Consider the following 13,987-nt stretch of genomic DNA (forward strand, 5'->3'; position numbering starts at 1 on the left):
CTGCATGTACTGTGTTCAAGAAGCTTTTGGTAGATATAACCTCATTAAAACACATCCAGATGTGTTTGAAATTATGAATAGCTGTTAAAGACAGAACCTGCTGCTTTGGAAAAGAATCATATGAGCAACTCAAAACCTGTGAGACAGCTAAGAAGTTGTGCTCTGCTTTTTGGATGCATGTCTCTCTGGGTATGTGACAACTTCAACAGCCCTTTTTCCTCTTCTGAACTTATGCTGATAGATGCAATCCAGAAGGAAACACATTTTTTTTGACTGAATTCAGAACACTGTTCTATGGAAGTTTGCAGGATTGTTTCCCACTTTTTGATTATGTTAATTTTTATATATCTGTTTTTCCTGCTTTTCTAGCTACAGTACTGAGGCATGGATAAGGCTTTCACCTTCACTTATACACCACTAGAACTCTAAAACTTCATAGTGTAAATAGCAAATTTTACTCTCCTGTTTGTTACCTTAAAGTACCCTCCTCTGCTGTAGCTGTATAGACCCAATGCAGCTTCTTTCTGCTGTATCTGTTCTGCTTGTACAAATAAGATCACAATGGCTAAAATTCTTCTTTCTATGTTGTGGAGCCTTTTAAAAATTTGTGTGAATGCATTTGATTCCGTATCCATTTTATTTGGATAGAATGAGTACAGAAAGAGTCACGTAGAACAGAATGTTAAGCGGCAGCACTTTGGGTTGGAACTTTTAATTTCATCTCGTGATATAAGGGAAAACTTGGAAGCATTTGAGGTATTCTGGATTGAAAAGGGAAATCTTATCCTACAGTCTGCGATTAGAAACTTGTGGATCCATCACTCTGTAAAGCAAGGAAAATCATTAGGTTACAAGTAGATAGGAGATCTAGGAAGCGGTTTTAAGTCCGAGACAACCTTGCCACAAGCACGGAGAACTCTGAGAACCTTAGTTATTGACATTCTGGTATAATAATACTTGACCATTCTCAAATATTTATTGGGGAAAAAAAAAAATCCGAAATGACAGGAACTGTTAACTTTGCATAGGGAAAAAAGACAAAACATTCTGAGTTCGGGGCTGAACTATTGAGTTCCCACTTCAACCTTTTATAGGTGTCTTGATTTTTTTACATCATTCAGTCCCCTTAGGAATAAACACACTTCTGTTTAGCAATACACGGGGTTTGTCTGAGGTGAAGAACCTTGTTTAGGGATGGCACCTTGCATGTTACATCGTCATAACATGTAATTTTACAGAGCAGTCTATGTTCCACTCTCCAGGCAGTTGAACATCATCTCTGCATCTCACCCTAGGGAGTGAGTAGTTCATTGGCCATGTCATGCAATCATATCACAAAAACCTTGGGGACTGTCAGCGTTTAATCTGCCCTTAATGAAGCCTGCCAGATCAGCTTACACTGTTTGTCACTATTTTCTGGCGTGGTTGCTGGAGCCTTGGCAATGATTTCTGCTTCTAAAACAGGGAAAGAAATAGGCAGGCAGGCCTGCAGCTGGGAGCATTAACTGAATCTGAAATCCATGAGAAACCCAAGCAGAAATCCACCTTTGATCTGTTTCCTGTGTGTTCGAAGATAGATGAAATCAGATTAGTTTTAATCCCCATAATGACTGTTTCCTTGGCTGAACTCAGGCAAAATCCAAGCAGGGACTGAAGTCAGAGGTAGGGCCTGCCCGCTCTCTGGGGTAGACTGGGGTTCAGGAACCGCTGGTCTGGAAAGGTCCCCCAGGAGACTGAAGCTTTGTGCACAGCACTACAGCTTGTTGGTGACCATGCACAGGGCCGGATCGTCTCTGTTCCTGCACTGAGCTCCCCAGCATTTCTGGGCTATGAGTCGGAATGCAGATCCCTGCCACCTCAGGTGCCCCTGTTCCTGCGTTGTAGACGACCTCAAGTACCTAATAGCCACCTTAAACACTTCAGGCAGAAATGTAGGTCTTCAAAACCTGCCACGTAACCCAGGTGTCTGGAGATGCTAAACAGCAGAAACTGGGCATCTCCCTCATACCTACACGTGTCAGGGCTGTCACAGAAGACACTCCGTGTCTGTCCTCTCTGAAAGCAGTTTGTCTGACATTGCTCGGAAAGCACCTGTTGAACCCCAGCAAAACAGTTCCTACCATCCAGGACCCAGAAACCTGGTACTACTCCTGATGAGCAGCCAATAACTGAAGCAGAGACTGGACTTGCCAGGTTAGTGCCTCAACCAACAGCCTGACTACTAGGTTACACGGTGGTCTTTGTTCTCTTCTTCATTCCTTTTGTTATTTACTAGTAGCAGGACAGCTGTTTCAGGAAGATTCCTACCTTAGAATAACCTAAAATATATTGTTAAAGAAGGGGAATGTTGGTTAAACTTTCATCTGGATGCTAGTGGAGTTGAGCCACATGCTCTCATCTTGGAGTATTGTAATTGCCTCCCATCTCTTTGCCAGTCAACTTTTGTGAGAAAGGGTAGGGGTAGGCAGTTAATTCCAGGTAGTGGCTGTGCATGAACCCCAGCCAGAGGTGGGCATTTTCCTGCAACCCAGATGAGGATACCAAGTTCATGAATAGAGTGTAAGGTCTCTTTTTTGGCTTTCCCCATTAACTATCTTAGACAGCTCTGTGCTAGTGTGCTGGCTTTTGTGGGTGTCATTCCTGTGGACTGCTTAAGCTAAGAACTCTTGGCAGGGGAAGTCTGCAACCTATAAGGCACATTGCGGTTAGGATCTGGCAACCCTGCCTGCGTCTCTTTGTAAATCTGTCTCCCCCTTCATTTATTTCTATCAAGTAGATAGAAAGAAGGACCTTTCTCCGTAATACGGGAGATGATTTCCATAGCAGGAAAGAGACTGCTGTATCAAAAGCAATATAAATCTGATGTAATTCCAGGGTATCGACTGTTGAAGTAGTTTGTCTATGTAAAAGCCTAGCATGGAGCTAATTAAGGCGATGTGTGACCTAGAAATTTCTTTGGAATAAATGTTATATTGTACAAAGGTTTCTATTGACACTTCTCTCTACCTTTGAGGAAGGCCATATGTAATATTGTGTTACTAATACAGGGTTTTCTTAAGCTTGATGTAATGAGATAGGAAAAGATGTTGGAAACATAATAAATACTGCTGGAATGGGTAGATAGCATTTTAGATATAACCACTGAAAGTCAGCATTTCTCAGCTGTGTGTTAGGCTGTAGGATTGCTATCACGTTCAGTGACAGGTGCCAAACAGTGTCCATGTTGTAATAGCTCAATTACATGTTTTCTGAGTCTCTTCGCAAAGAGACAATTATTGCAGATCCAGAGCTGTCAAAAGAAGTTTGTAGTCCTGGAGTGATCTAACTCTGTGCTGGAAGGAAACTAACAGCAAGTTCATGAGTTACAGCTGCATCTCTGCGTGCCTGCGTCCTGCTGTGAACGTAAATCTTTCTTTTGTCAGTCTAACTGCCTTCTCAGCAGTATCTCAGCCAAGTCACTTAGTGCGATCAGAAATCTGTGCAGTTTGAGATCCCCACGTAGCTAAAGAAGGAATTTAGAGGAAGAAACATAAGTGCTGCAATGTTCCTTCTTAGGTTAACTTACTGGGAGTACACTGGTAGTAGTGAGATGCCTGTTTCTGAGTTTGATGCCCAAACGCCCCATCCTATCCATGAGGAAGCAGCAGGTGTCTATGAATTGGTTATTTGCATAGGTAAATGGTGACGGATCCAAGTTCATGCTGCCTCTGTGCTGAGCTGATCAGTTAAAAAATAACTTGGTCTAGAAGCCACGAAACCAACAATAACAATTGGTTATTATTCTGCGATGGGAGAATTGGTACAGCTATGAGAATTAGTTGAGTTTTCTCATTCTATGTCAGATGTTTGCTGTTTTTTCTTCATTTCTTTACCCTCTTTGGTTATAATATTAATTTCTCAATTTGCCCCTCTTGCAGTCTTTGTGCAACATACTCTTAGAAGTTCAAGATTTTACATAGCAAAATGTCAGAATGATGTGAATTTAAGTGACAGTTTAGCTCTTTCTAATTTGCTCACAGAGTATTTTCACTTTTATTGCTTTTCTTTTGAGTATATTTTCTTTCCTAGGGCACTAAATATGTGTTTCATTAGACATTGTCTAATTATTATGTGATTTTGTATGTAGGATTAATTTGGAAAGATGATGAAAATGTTTTCTAATTTCCTTTTTTTTTTTTTTTTTTTTTTTTTTTTTTTTATTTTCAGTTTTGCAAGGCAAAGGGTTGTTTGTAATACACTGGTTGTTGTGTCCTGTGGATAGAACGTGAGATCAGAGGTTCAAAGATCAACTGTCAGAGAGGCCTGACTCCTGTGTAATATTTGACTGAGTATGAAACCTTTATGATTTATCCAATATCACAGTCACATAAGGTGCAGAGAATGTTCTGGTGGTGGCAACCTTTGTCAAATCCATTTGAAATTAACACCATGCACCAAACTTCCTTTGTTTTTCTCTGTAAAAGAGAGATAACATTTAATACTTTCACATCTTCATAAAACACTTGAATTTTGGAAGAAAGAGAAAAAAATATCAGCCAATCTGTCAGTATGATTGTCAAAGTAGGTGTATATTGTGTAAGTTAGTTTGGGTATTCAATGCAATTAATGGAGCAGTTTTCTTCTTTAGTTTAAAAGTCAAACTTTTCCCAGTCAGGGAAATCCCTTCGCTTGGGTTTGTCTTACTGGATGTCCCAATCACTTGTGTCACCAGCTGCTTTTTAGTGAAACCTTGCTCTTGGTTCTTGAACACCTGCTTGGAGAAGCAACATCCCAATCAGCACCTTGCCTTCAGGCAGCACGGGTCATCTCAGCCTCGTGAGATTGTAGGTTGTGGGGCTTCAATCAATGCCTTGTCCCATCTGGAGAACCCCTTTGCGCAGTGCAGGAGGACTTTGCTTAAATTTTGGGGAAATACTCTGTAGGCTGTGTTATCTTTTGTTCATCTTCTGAGTAGGCAAAAAGGAAAATAATCAGTCCCCATGTATATTAGTGTATTTTATGCTAATAAATTTGCTAGATTGACAGGTAAAGAGAGATTGTGATCCACTGAGTCACAACCCTGATACCTCAAAGATAGGCTTTTACTCATGTCTCCCCAACAAGATTCTTCAAACTGAGATCTCTTATTTTGTGTAAATGTATAGCTCTGACTTTTTAATCATTTGACTTGTGTTTTTTCTTAATAATAAAAGGGCTATCCGCAGGTGTGGCTGGAGGGGAGACAACACCTTCCTGCCTCACAGAAGTCACTAAACATCTGTTACATGACCATGACTTCATGTCATTTCCAACACAGGCAGGTCTTCAGCTGCTGAATTAGAAGCCTGCACAGCCCCATTACCAGGGCCCTCATCTTCCTGTCTCCCAAATATGATCGGATAATCTGCCCTCCCTGCCATGGCTGTGGACAGGTTCGTCTCCTCCCAGCTGAGAGGAAAGCCATGTAAACAGCAATTTGCCTGTTCGCTTTCTGCTCCACTGCACACTATGCCTCACTGACTCGTACATCTCCTTCCAGTCACTTCCTCGAGTTTTAATGTAGCACAATCTCATAATGTCTAATGAGTGATTCTGAAGCTGATATTTCCGTTTTGAATGTAGTAGATGTAGTGAGATCTCTGTTGCTGGAAGAATAAACAGGAAAAAAAAAGCCTCTACACTTCAATGTGCAGTATCGATTGCTACATTGAGCCATAATGTCAACTAAATGCCTCCCTTTCTCCTCGCTTCCCACAAATGCACAATAATAGACCTTGCTTACTGGAATTTAGAAATTATTTTCTTTGTGAGTGGTGCTGTGACAGTGCCTGCTACATTCTCATTTGATTTGTGATATCATTTGTATATTTTGTATTTCGGATACAATTTTTAGATAACTATATTTCTTGCCCCCAAAACTAATCAGCACTAATTTTGTAATGAGAATTTCAGTGTTACCTTATTATTAGGAAGAATCTAGGCCATATGCATTATGTAAGGTTGCCATAGGAACAGTTTCTCTGAGGGGAAAACTGACTGTCCGTAGTTTCCACAGAAACCACTCCCTGCTGAGACAGGTGCCTCCAAGGGAAGTGAAGGGAATATAAATGAGAGAGAAAGAGACGCACACAGCTGTCATACGATCTCTGCAGCATCCCCACATTGCTGCAAATTCATTTCTGGGTTTATTTTTAGCCTGTAGTTTTTGTCTGTATGTCTGGCACCTTCTCTTGGCATGTAAACTCTGCCCATCCCTCCCTCACCTGGAGCTGGTTTTGCAGATGGAGGTCCGGAAATGCTCCACCTTGGCAGTGAACCGACCACATCTGATAAGAGAGTCCAGTGCTCTGGGAACCACAGTGCATGGGAGGATTTAAATGGTAAATGAGAACTTTCCCCCTTTTATTAATTCCGTTTTTCTGAAAGAAGTTAGCAAAGGCAGATTTGGAAATAATTCCTTCTGGAGAGGAGTTGGCTATCTCGACTAATTTGTCGGTTAATGGTTTTATTATTTTTGGGTACCAGCAGTTGCTGCTAGGAAAAATGTGTGATGAAAGATCAGGAGTTAATTCCTTTTTGCAACATCAATTCCTAGGATTTGTTAACTGAGGAAAAAAAACCTTTTCTTTTAATAAGCTTAAATGTCACAGAAGGCAAGTATGGATTCACATTTCTGAAATCCTTTGGCACATTTCTCCACAAATAGTGTTGATCTGTTTTATTTTTTTTTTTCTTCAAGGGAAATAAAACCATGACATTCATTCAAGGCTTAGTGCGGCCATAGCTACAGATTAACACGCTGGCTACTTCATCTTCATCCTGTCATCTCTGCTGCTTTATGGGGAAAGCAGGCTGACATGGTTATTAAATCTGGCAGCTGTGTTGTATGCACATGGGAAGAAAGTAGAGCACAGCATATAGAAAATGAGTAGCTTTCAGATAACTGCCTTCTTTACACTGCTACAAGGCTTGAAACGCAGCCTAAAAAGCTCCTTCTCCTCTTTGTAATCACCAGTCGTTGGATCAGTGCGCAAATATTGCAAATACAGTTGCAAATGTAAGTATTCCTAGCCTGTGTGCTGCTTTCAGATTGCTAATTAGGGTTTCTACCTTGGTGTTCTGCTTGAAAAAGCAGAGAGATGAAAGCTGAAAACATCCCGACAGGGAAGGCTTCTATGCAGTATTGTTTCAGCTTTCAGTGGAAGAGCTGCTAAGGGAATGGGATGCATGAAAGCTTTCCAGAACAAATAGTTTGCAGTTATGTTTGTTGATTTTGGGGATATCTGCTTGCCACTTTGTCTCCAAGGGAAGAACCCAAGCAAATGCAGGGGGTGCTTCTAGATATATAGTTTTGTTAGATAAAATTAGATATGCAGTGGGAAAGATACTTCAGTATTAATAGGCTGCTTGTGAACACATAGTAGAGAAATCTGCCGTGGTATTTTTCACCTCGAATCTTTTCTTTGAAAATCCAAAAATGCAGAAATGGACTTCTCATTAAGAAACTCAGCAGTACCTTATTATCGGAAGCACAAATAGTCATCATAAGGGGCACCAGTAAGTCTGCATCTGACCTGATAAGAACAATGAACGTAGCACGGTGAGCGATGCATGTTTTTCACCAATTTCACTCTATTTGTACATGAAGAGGATCTTTATCTGCTTTGTGGCATGAAGGCAGGATGGTAAGGTTGTTGGGAAGTAGCGGAGTTGCAGGTTTCTTGGTGTCGCGGTAATACTGTAAAGAAGAGAATTGGTATTTGTTGAGTGTTTTTTTTTTTTGATCTCTTAGCACTGAAGAAACAGCATCCTGTTATTTTAGCTTCCCTTCTAGTTCAAAGCTTCTGTAGTACCATTGTTCTATTGAGTTCATGGCTAGTGAATTCATAGTATTCTGTGAAAAAAATCTGTTTATTGGAAACAGCCTGCAATCAGACACAAGTATAAATGTCAGATAATTGCATGAGAAATGCAGGCGATACCCAGTTTGTCTGAGATGCCATGTCATGTTTCTTGCTTTATTTACGTGAGTTTTTGCTTCCTAGGGACTGCTTCGGTACTGTAAGCTTTTTTTGAACCTTGTGAAAAAGTCATGATAACAGTTAAGAGGTGACTGCTGTGAAGTGACTAGAGAGGCAGTATGTTGTATTGTTTGGTGCAAGAACTAAACGTATTCATAGTATTACTGTCTCTATAATGCTGTTATAAGACAGGTTATGTGCTTGGTCCATCTGCTGTTTAGAAGCTGTTTTTTCAGTATTTCAGCTTCATCTTACAGATGTATACATAGAAATGCCTGTCTTCGTTGTAGGAACTGAAAGGTCATTTTGGAGCTTCTCTTCCTCTTGTCCTCAGTGCATACCCTACTCCCACCCTCCCCATACACAGTTAGAAATTAATAGCTTCTCTGAAACTTAGCTCTGAAAACGGTCATTTTCGATGACAGCCGTGGAGCTAATCTTCCCAAGCTTGAGTGGCAGCAAGCCAACTGCTGAGACAAGTGGTGACCTTTTAGGACAATGTCTCTCACAAAAATGTCAAAATGTTAAAATGGCAGACATCAAATGCCATGTGTGCAGGGAAGGGGTGTCAGCTGGCAGGCTTTTGGCTGAAGGCAGTTAATCCACTGCTTGCCTGGATTAAATACGGAAAGCCCCTGCTTAAGTCTATAAAATGTAGAGAAATAATTCATGTGTGTCCTGAATAATTTCAGATTTGGGACATGGATGAAAAATCTCAGGTGTTTTACTTAAAATCTGTTCTCGCATCTTCCTGACAGATATCCAAAAAAGCATCCTTTGTACACTTTGCACTTTGAACCATATACCAGTTTTTCTCCCAGATCTCATCCACGATGTAAATTGATCTTGATGAAGCCAAAGCAATGTTCATTGATGTGCATGCAGCTGGATGCTGAAATTCGGAAAGTGTGTGCATTGACTTTTAGGCATATGCTCACTGAATGTTAAACAATCCCCTGCAGTTCTTGGTGCTGCAGCCCGGAGCTGAAACCTCATTTGTAATTATGTACACTGATGCTTTGTAGCTTTCTTTGAATGCAGTGAAGTCTGACCATTCCCATGCCTACTGCTGTGTCAGCCTCTTGCAGATATCTTTACCCCTGGTAAACAGCACAGAACCAGATCAGTGATGCTGATCGCCAGCACTGTAGGTGTGTCATCCCCCCCCACATATTTCAGGGAGGTGTGGGAGGTGAGAAACCACCCAATCCTGTACCTTGGCCTGTAGGAAAGCAGTATGGGTGGTTGGAAACTAACCAACTATCCTGTTTGCCTTTTGGTTGACCTCACTTGGAGAATTAGAAAGGTTAAACCAGTGTCTCTATCAGGCCAGTCTTGTCTGGCCAGTTTGCAACTGCCCATAGTTGAAGAGAACTTTCAGCCTTCTCTATGCAAAATACAGGGTGCACTGCCAACGCAGGTAACCCCTGCAAAGCAGTCAATGACCAGAGTTTTTCTTTCCAGTCATTATTATGATCACTCCTGTTTCCTAATTCCCTACATGAAGAATTGTGAAGCGCATGAGGTAGGTAAGGACAAATTTCCTTAAATGTATTTCCTCCTTGCTGTTTCTCCCTCCCACCTCTCTTCTAATTTCTATCTGCTTTTCCACAAGCACTTCCATGATTTGTGATTTACCAAGACTTAGAAATCTGTCTGGAAGAAGAGTATTATGCTTATCTAGTTGAGGAATAAAAAGGAAACTGATGTACTGCTTAACGTAACCAATCACAAGAAAGCTACCTACGAGGAATTCTGGATTTTGATTTTCAAACAGCAAGCCACATGTAGTTACAGTCTATTTAGTCATCCATGATAATTAAAAAAAAAAATAAACAAACAAGATGCTACTGTTTTTCTGTGGACTTTGCATGAAGAAGAAATCTGAAGAAAGTAATTGGCTCTATTCATTCAGTTATAAATTGTTTTTAATCCAATTATACAGGGCTTGTTTGTTTCCTAAAAACCCATGCAGAGTCAGATCAATTTGTTAAACATTATCAGTCATTACACCTGATATGAAATTCTGATCACAGCAATGGCACTTTCACTTTATTCTGCATATTAGATTATTACTCTTCTATTTCTGTATCATCCAGGAACTCTCTTATTGGAATATTACTGAGCTAGATACTGTATAGAAACAGAAGGTAATCCTTGGACCTAGATTACTTACAAGCTGTTGTAAAAATAAAGTGAAAGCTTAGCCATGAAGGAAAGAAGAACCAAATATTTTAATTATATGTGATCCACATGTAAAATCTTATCATACAACCCGTTTTTGTGTTTGTATTTTTATCTGAAGTCGGAATACTGATGTCAGTGGTATGTTGAAACTGAATTGGTCATGAGGATGCCAGAGTTTTGCCTAGATATGAATTGAAATTGCATGTAATTAAAATAAGAAAATGTATACTTACTGTGACCTTATTTCAAAACTGTCATACTGATTCACATGGAATGGAATATCTGCCTTAGGCTGCTAGAGTTTAGCTATGAAGTTAATGAAGTATATTAATTGAAATTAACTCCACTGACCAAAGCATGACTACAATTACAAGTAGTTGTAGACCAGTAATGAAGGTTTCCCTTAAAATCATTAAGACACTATTTTATTATTGACTTTAGTAATTACTAAGTTAATAACGTTGACGATAACCTTAATTACCAGGGCAATAATATTCATTACTAAGTTTAACGAAGCATGTTTACCTGCAGTTACTTACAGGATCTAAATTTCAATGTTAATTATTGGAATGAAACAGCAGCAACATGACACTTGGCCATCAGATGGTAATCACCATGATGGACTCATCATGGATCATGTACTGTGAACAGTGGGGCTCATAATATCCGTGTTTTCTGTAAAGCCAATTTTTCCTGTCTTTCTGCTCCTCACCCATTTTACAAGTAGATTTCAGGATAAGTCACACATCTGTTAACATCACCTTTTCTGCTATGTTTTGTTTGAAGGGTATGGTGTAAGGTAGGCAGTGTTTTTTTTATATCCATAAACTAGAACTGAATCTGCCATGTGAAATAAGTCAGAAATACCCATATTATAATATGCTATTCCATCGAGATGGTATTTCAGTGTGTACAATCTTCAGATCATCCTTCATGAAGCAAGGCTGGAGCACATGAATGCAAGCTACAGCTTAACTGAGCAATGTGTAACTGACATATCTGAGCAAAATTGTATAATTATTCTTTCTGGACATTTATATTGTGCATATGATTTCTAGTTGCCATTTTTAGTATGAGGGCATGAACCTAGCTATATATGCAGCACTAAAAATTCTAAAGAATCCCAGAGGGTCAAATTGCAGTTGGAAAACTGCATTACTTTGAATTTGATTTTTATTTTTATTTTTTTATAAATTTATTTCAGGTTGAAACTACTCTGCAATAATATCTTCTTCTGTATTGACACTGCAACTTGTATAACTATATTACTATGTTATATAATTATGTTATCATAAAAATACACAAAGCTAACAGTGGGCATTAGTAATGGGCCAAAATTTAAATATATTCTGACAGTGGTACTGTTGTCCCTTCCAGAAGGCAGTTGCAAGAATCTAAATGAATGGAAGCTGCTGAACGTGAAAGGTTATTGTACTCATCAACTGTCTTTTTTTTTCCTTGAATGCAGGGAACAATGAATAAAACAATTCTGAAAGATTATCTGCAAGCATGCAATTATCTAGTTTGATCTGAATGGATAAAGTAGTATCTTATCTGGTTTGCGAGTACTTTGAGAGGATTTTGCAGAACTCATTAGTTCAGGAGTATTAGGACAGGTGCCTTTTGCTATGCTATGATTCCCCAATGCTATGATTCCCAAATGGATAAGCTAGAATGGCCAAGGCAAAATAATTTATCCCCAGGAGTAGTATGGATTACTGTTAAGGAGTTTCTGAAATCCTGTCCTATCATTCACATATTTCAGCATTACTAAAAGTAATGACCTGATTTTAAAGATGATAGATGAGAAATAACCACTGCAGCTTGTTTGTCATTTAGAAAGATGATTAGTATTAACTTTTAAAGGCTTCAGTTCTTTTTAGTTATCTTTACAAAGACATTCCAAAATGTTAAATACTCACTGGTCTGAGTTTTGTTTTTTTTTTTTCCGGATTCAGTGGGAATTCAATCAAGGGGCCTTTCTTAAGAACCGAGAGAGTCTATAGACTAAAAGCGAGCTTCCTCTGCATTGTTACAAACCTACTTCCATTCTTTGCTGGATGGAAATAAGTTCATTAAAATATAGCTCTGGTTCTGCCTCAGCGGAGAATAGAAAAATAATTCCTCCTGCATACCAGGGCTAGGTTTTGTTTTGTTTGTGAAAGAGGAGGTTGGTATTGACTCCCTTGACATTGAGTTCTTTCCTACTGACATATCTGAATCCATAGCGCGTTACAACTCTCTTATAGTATGCGTAGCCCTCAAACGGATTTTAAATTAGCCATTAGTTTGTGCTGAGGTGTTAGGTGAGTCCTATGTAAAAGCGAACCAATGAGTCTGAAAACTGATTAAAGAATTAAATCATCTAATACCCAAATCATTTTAATGAGCTGGAGTTCTTAAGGCAATACGTATATTAACCTTCAGCCAAGATGTAGCCATCCTACAAGTGAATGTAACTCAATACTGAATATTCTCATGGCAAAATTTTACCCTGAAGGGGCTTCCAACCATCATACTGTTCCACCCAGCAAGATGGCCAAAGTACTCTTTTATTTGATTCTGCGACTCACAAAATTATGGCTTTGCAATTTAAGATGTAAAACAACAAACTTGTTCAGCTTATTTTGTTTTTAAGAGCATGCTGAGAGTTAACAGCGGGGCTTATAACATGGATGGCTTTGTATGGTGCTAATAATAAACACCGTAGTATGGACTTCAAAGACTGAGAAATCAATAACTATTGATGAGAAAAGTAATCGTTCTCATGGTAATTACTAGGAGACTCGTGATGGTTTGCTTTGATTCTGACCTTGGTTCTTCATGCACTGAAATAATTGCAGCTATTTTCCTTTTTCCAGAAATATTAATTTCTTGTTCCATGTCAGACAGTGTAGGCAAGGGAGGACCACAACATAGAACACCATTACTCTTATATTTTGGGAATTACCAGTTTGGTCTCTTGGGGCAACAAAAAGTCACATCATTGTTTTCAGGTTATGTTTTTTTAAAAAAACAGGTCTGTCCTTAAAAAGATTTCTGAAGAAAGTGCAAAAGTTTTTTTGCGTTGCTTGATTTGAAGATACGAGGGCAGTCAGACGCATAGGGGACCTCACCTGACTGTACGTCCTGTGGAGGGCTAAAGGAAGAGAGCTCTCTGACACTCCTTGATCCTCAGCTAGCTAGTCCTTGGAAAAACAGGGGTGGGCGTTAAGCAACCCTGATTTATTGAACTGGGAAAAGGTTGCTTAGATCGTTCAGCAGCAGAGACCCCTTACTAGTCTGACTCTATCCTCTGAAAAGCTTTTTCCTTTAAAAATACTTCCCCTCTATCTGTTGCTGAGGAAAGCTTGAGTATGGCCAGAGCAAGAAGTGGCACAACATCACCGTGTTGTCAGCTGTGCTTCTGGTGAGCTATCCAAATAAAGGTATTTGCTATTACTAAGGAGAACTCGAGAGCTCTTCAACTGATTGCTTCAATCAGGTGTGGAGATTAAAAGGAGGTGCAGGGGTGTCTGTCGCACTGTAATTCTCTAGGTCAGTGGGGTGTTGTCTCTGTCTGAATGGATGTGTGTACAAAGAAGTCCATAGTAGTTTGTTTATCTACTGATTCAGAGCAGATGCTCAAATAGCACAACTTTTATGAAGGAGGAATTGATAAAGAGTGCAGCTGGGATGTGGTTGGTACAAGAAACTCCATCCATCATTTTCCGAAAGGAACAATGAATGGCTTAATTGTTGCTGCTAACAATTGTTGGCCATTTTATTTGCTATAGACAACGTATGATCCCACTAAGAGC

The 13,987-nt window shown here is 39.5% G+C and overlaps 2 protein-coding genes across 3 annotated transcripts in view; both read left to right on the top strand.

Annotated features, from left to right (window-relative positions):
• Nucleotides 1-13,987, top strand: part of MND1 (meiotic nuclear divisions 1) — a 213,689-nt gene that overhangs the window by 76,880 nt on the left and 122,822 nt on the right. The gene's annotated exons all lie outside the window — the stretch shown is intronic.
• Nucleotides 6,177-13,987, top strand: part of TRIM2 (tripartite motif containing 2) — an 88,213-nt gene continuing 80,402 nt past the window's right edge. Inside the window, exons 1-2 of one of the 2 annotated variants that reach the window (XM_068680990.1) lie at nucleotides 6,177-6,359; nucleotides 6,719-7,036. The gene's annotated coding sequence lies outside the window, so the exon portion shown is untranslated. Of the gene's footprint in view, nucleotides 6,360-6,718; nucleotides 7,037-7,247; nucleotides 7,580-13,987 lie in introns of those variants that run through there. The other variant, XM_068680991.1, reaches the window with a different exon arrangement.

Source organism: Anas acuta, chromosome 4, assembly GCF_963932015.1.
Source record: "Anas acuta chromosome 4, bAnaAcu1.1, whole genome shotgun sequence".
Taxonomy (NCBI): domain Eukaryota; kingdom Metazoa; phylum Chordata; class Aves; order Anseriformes; family Anatidae; genus Anas; species Anas acuta.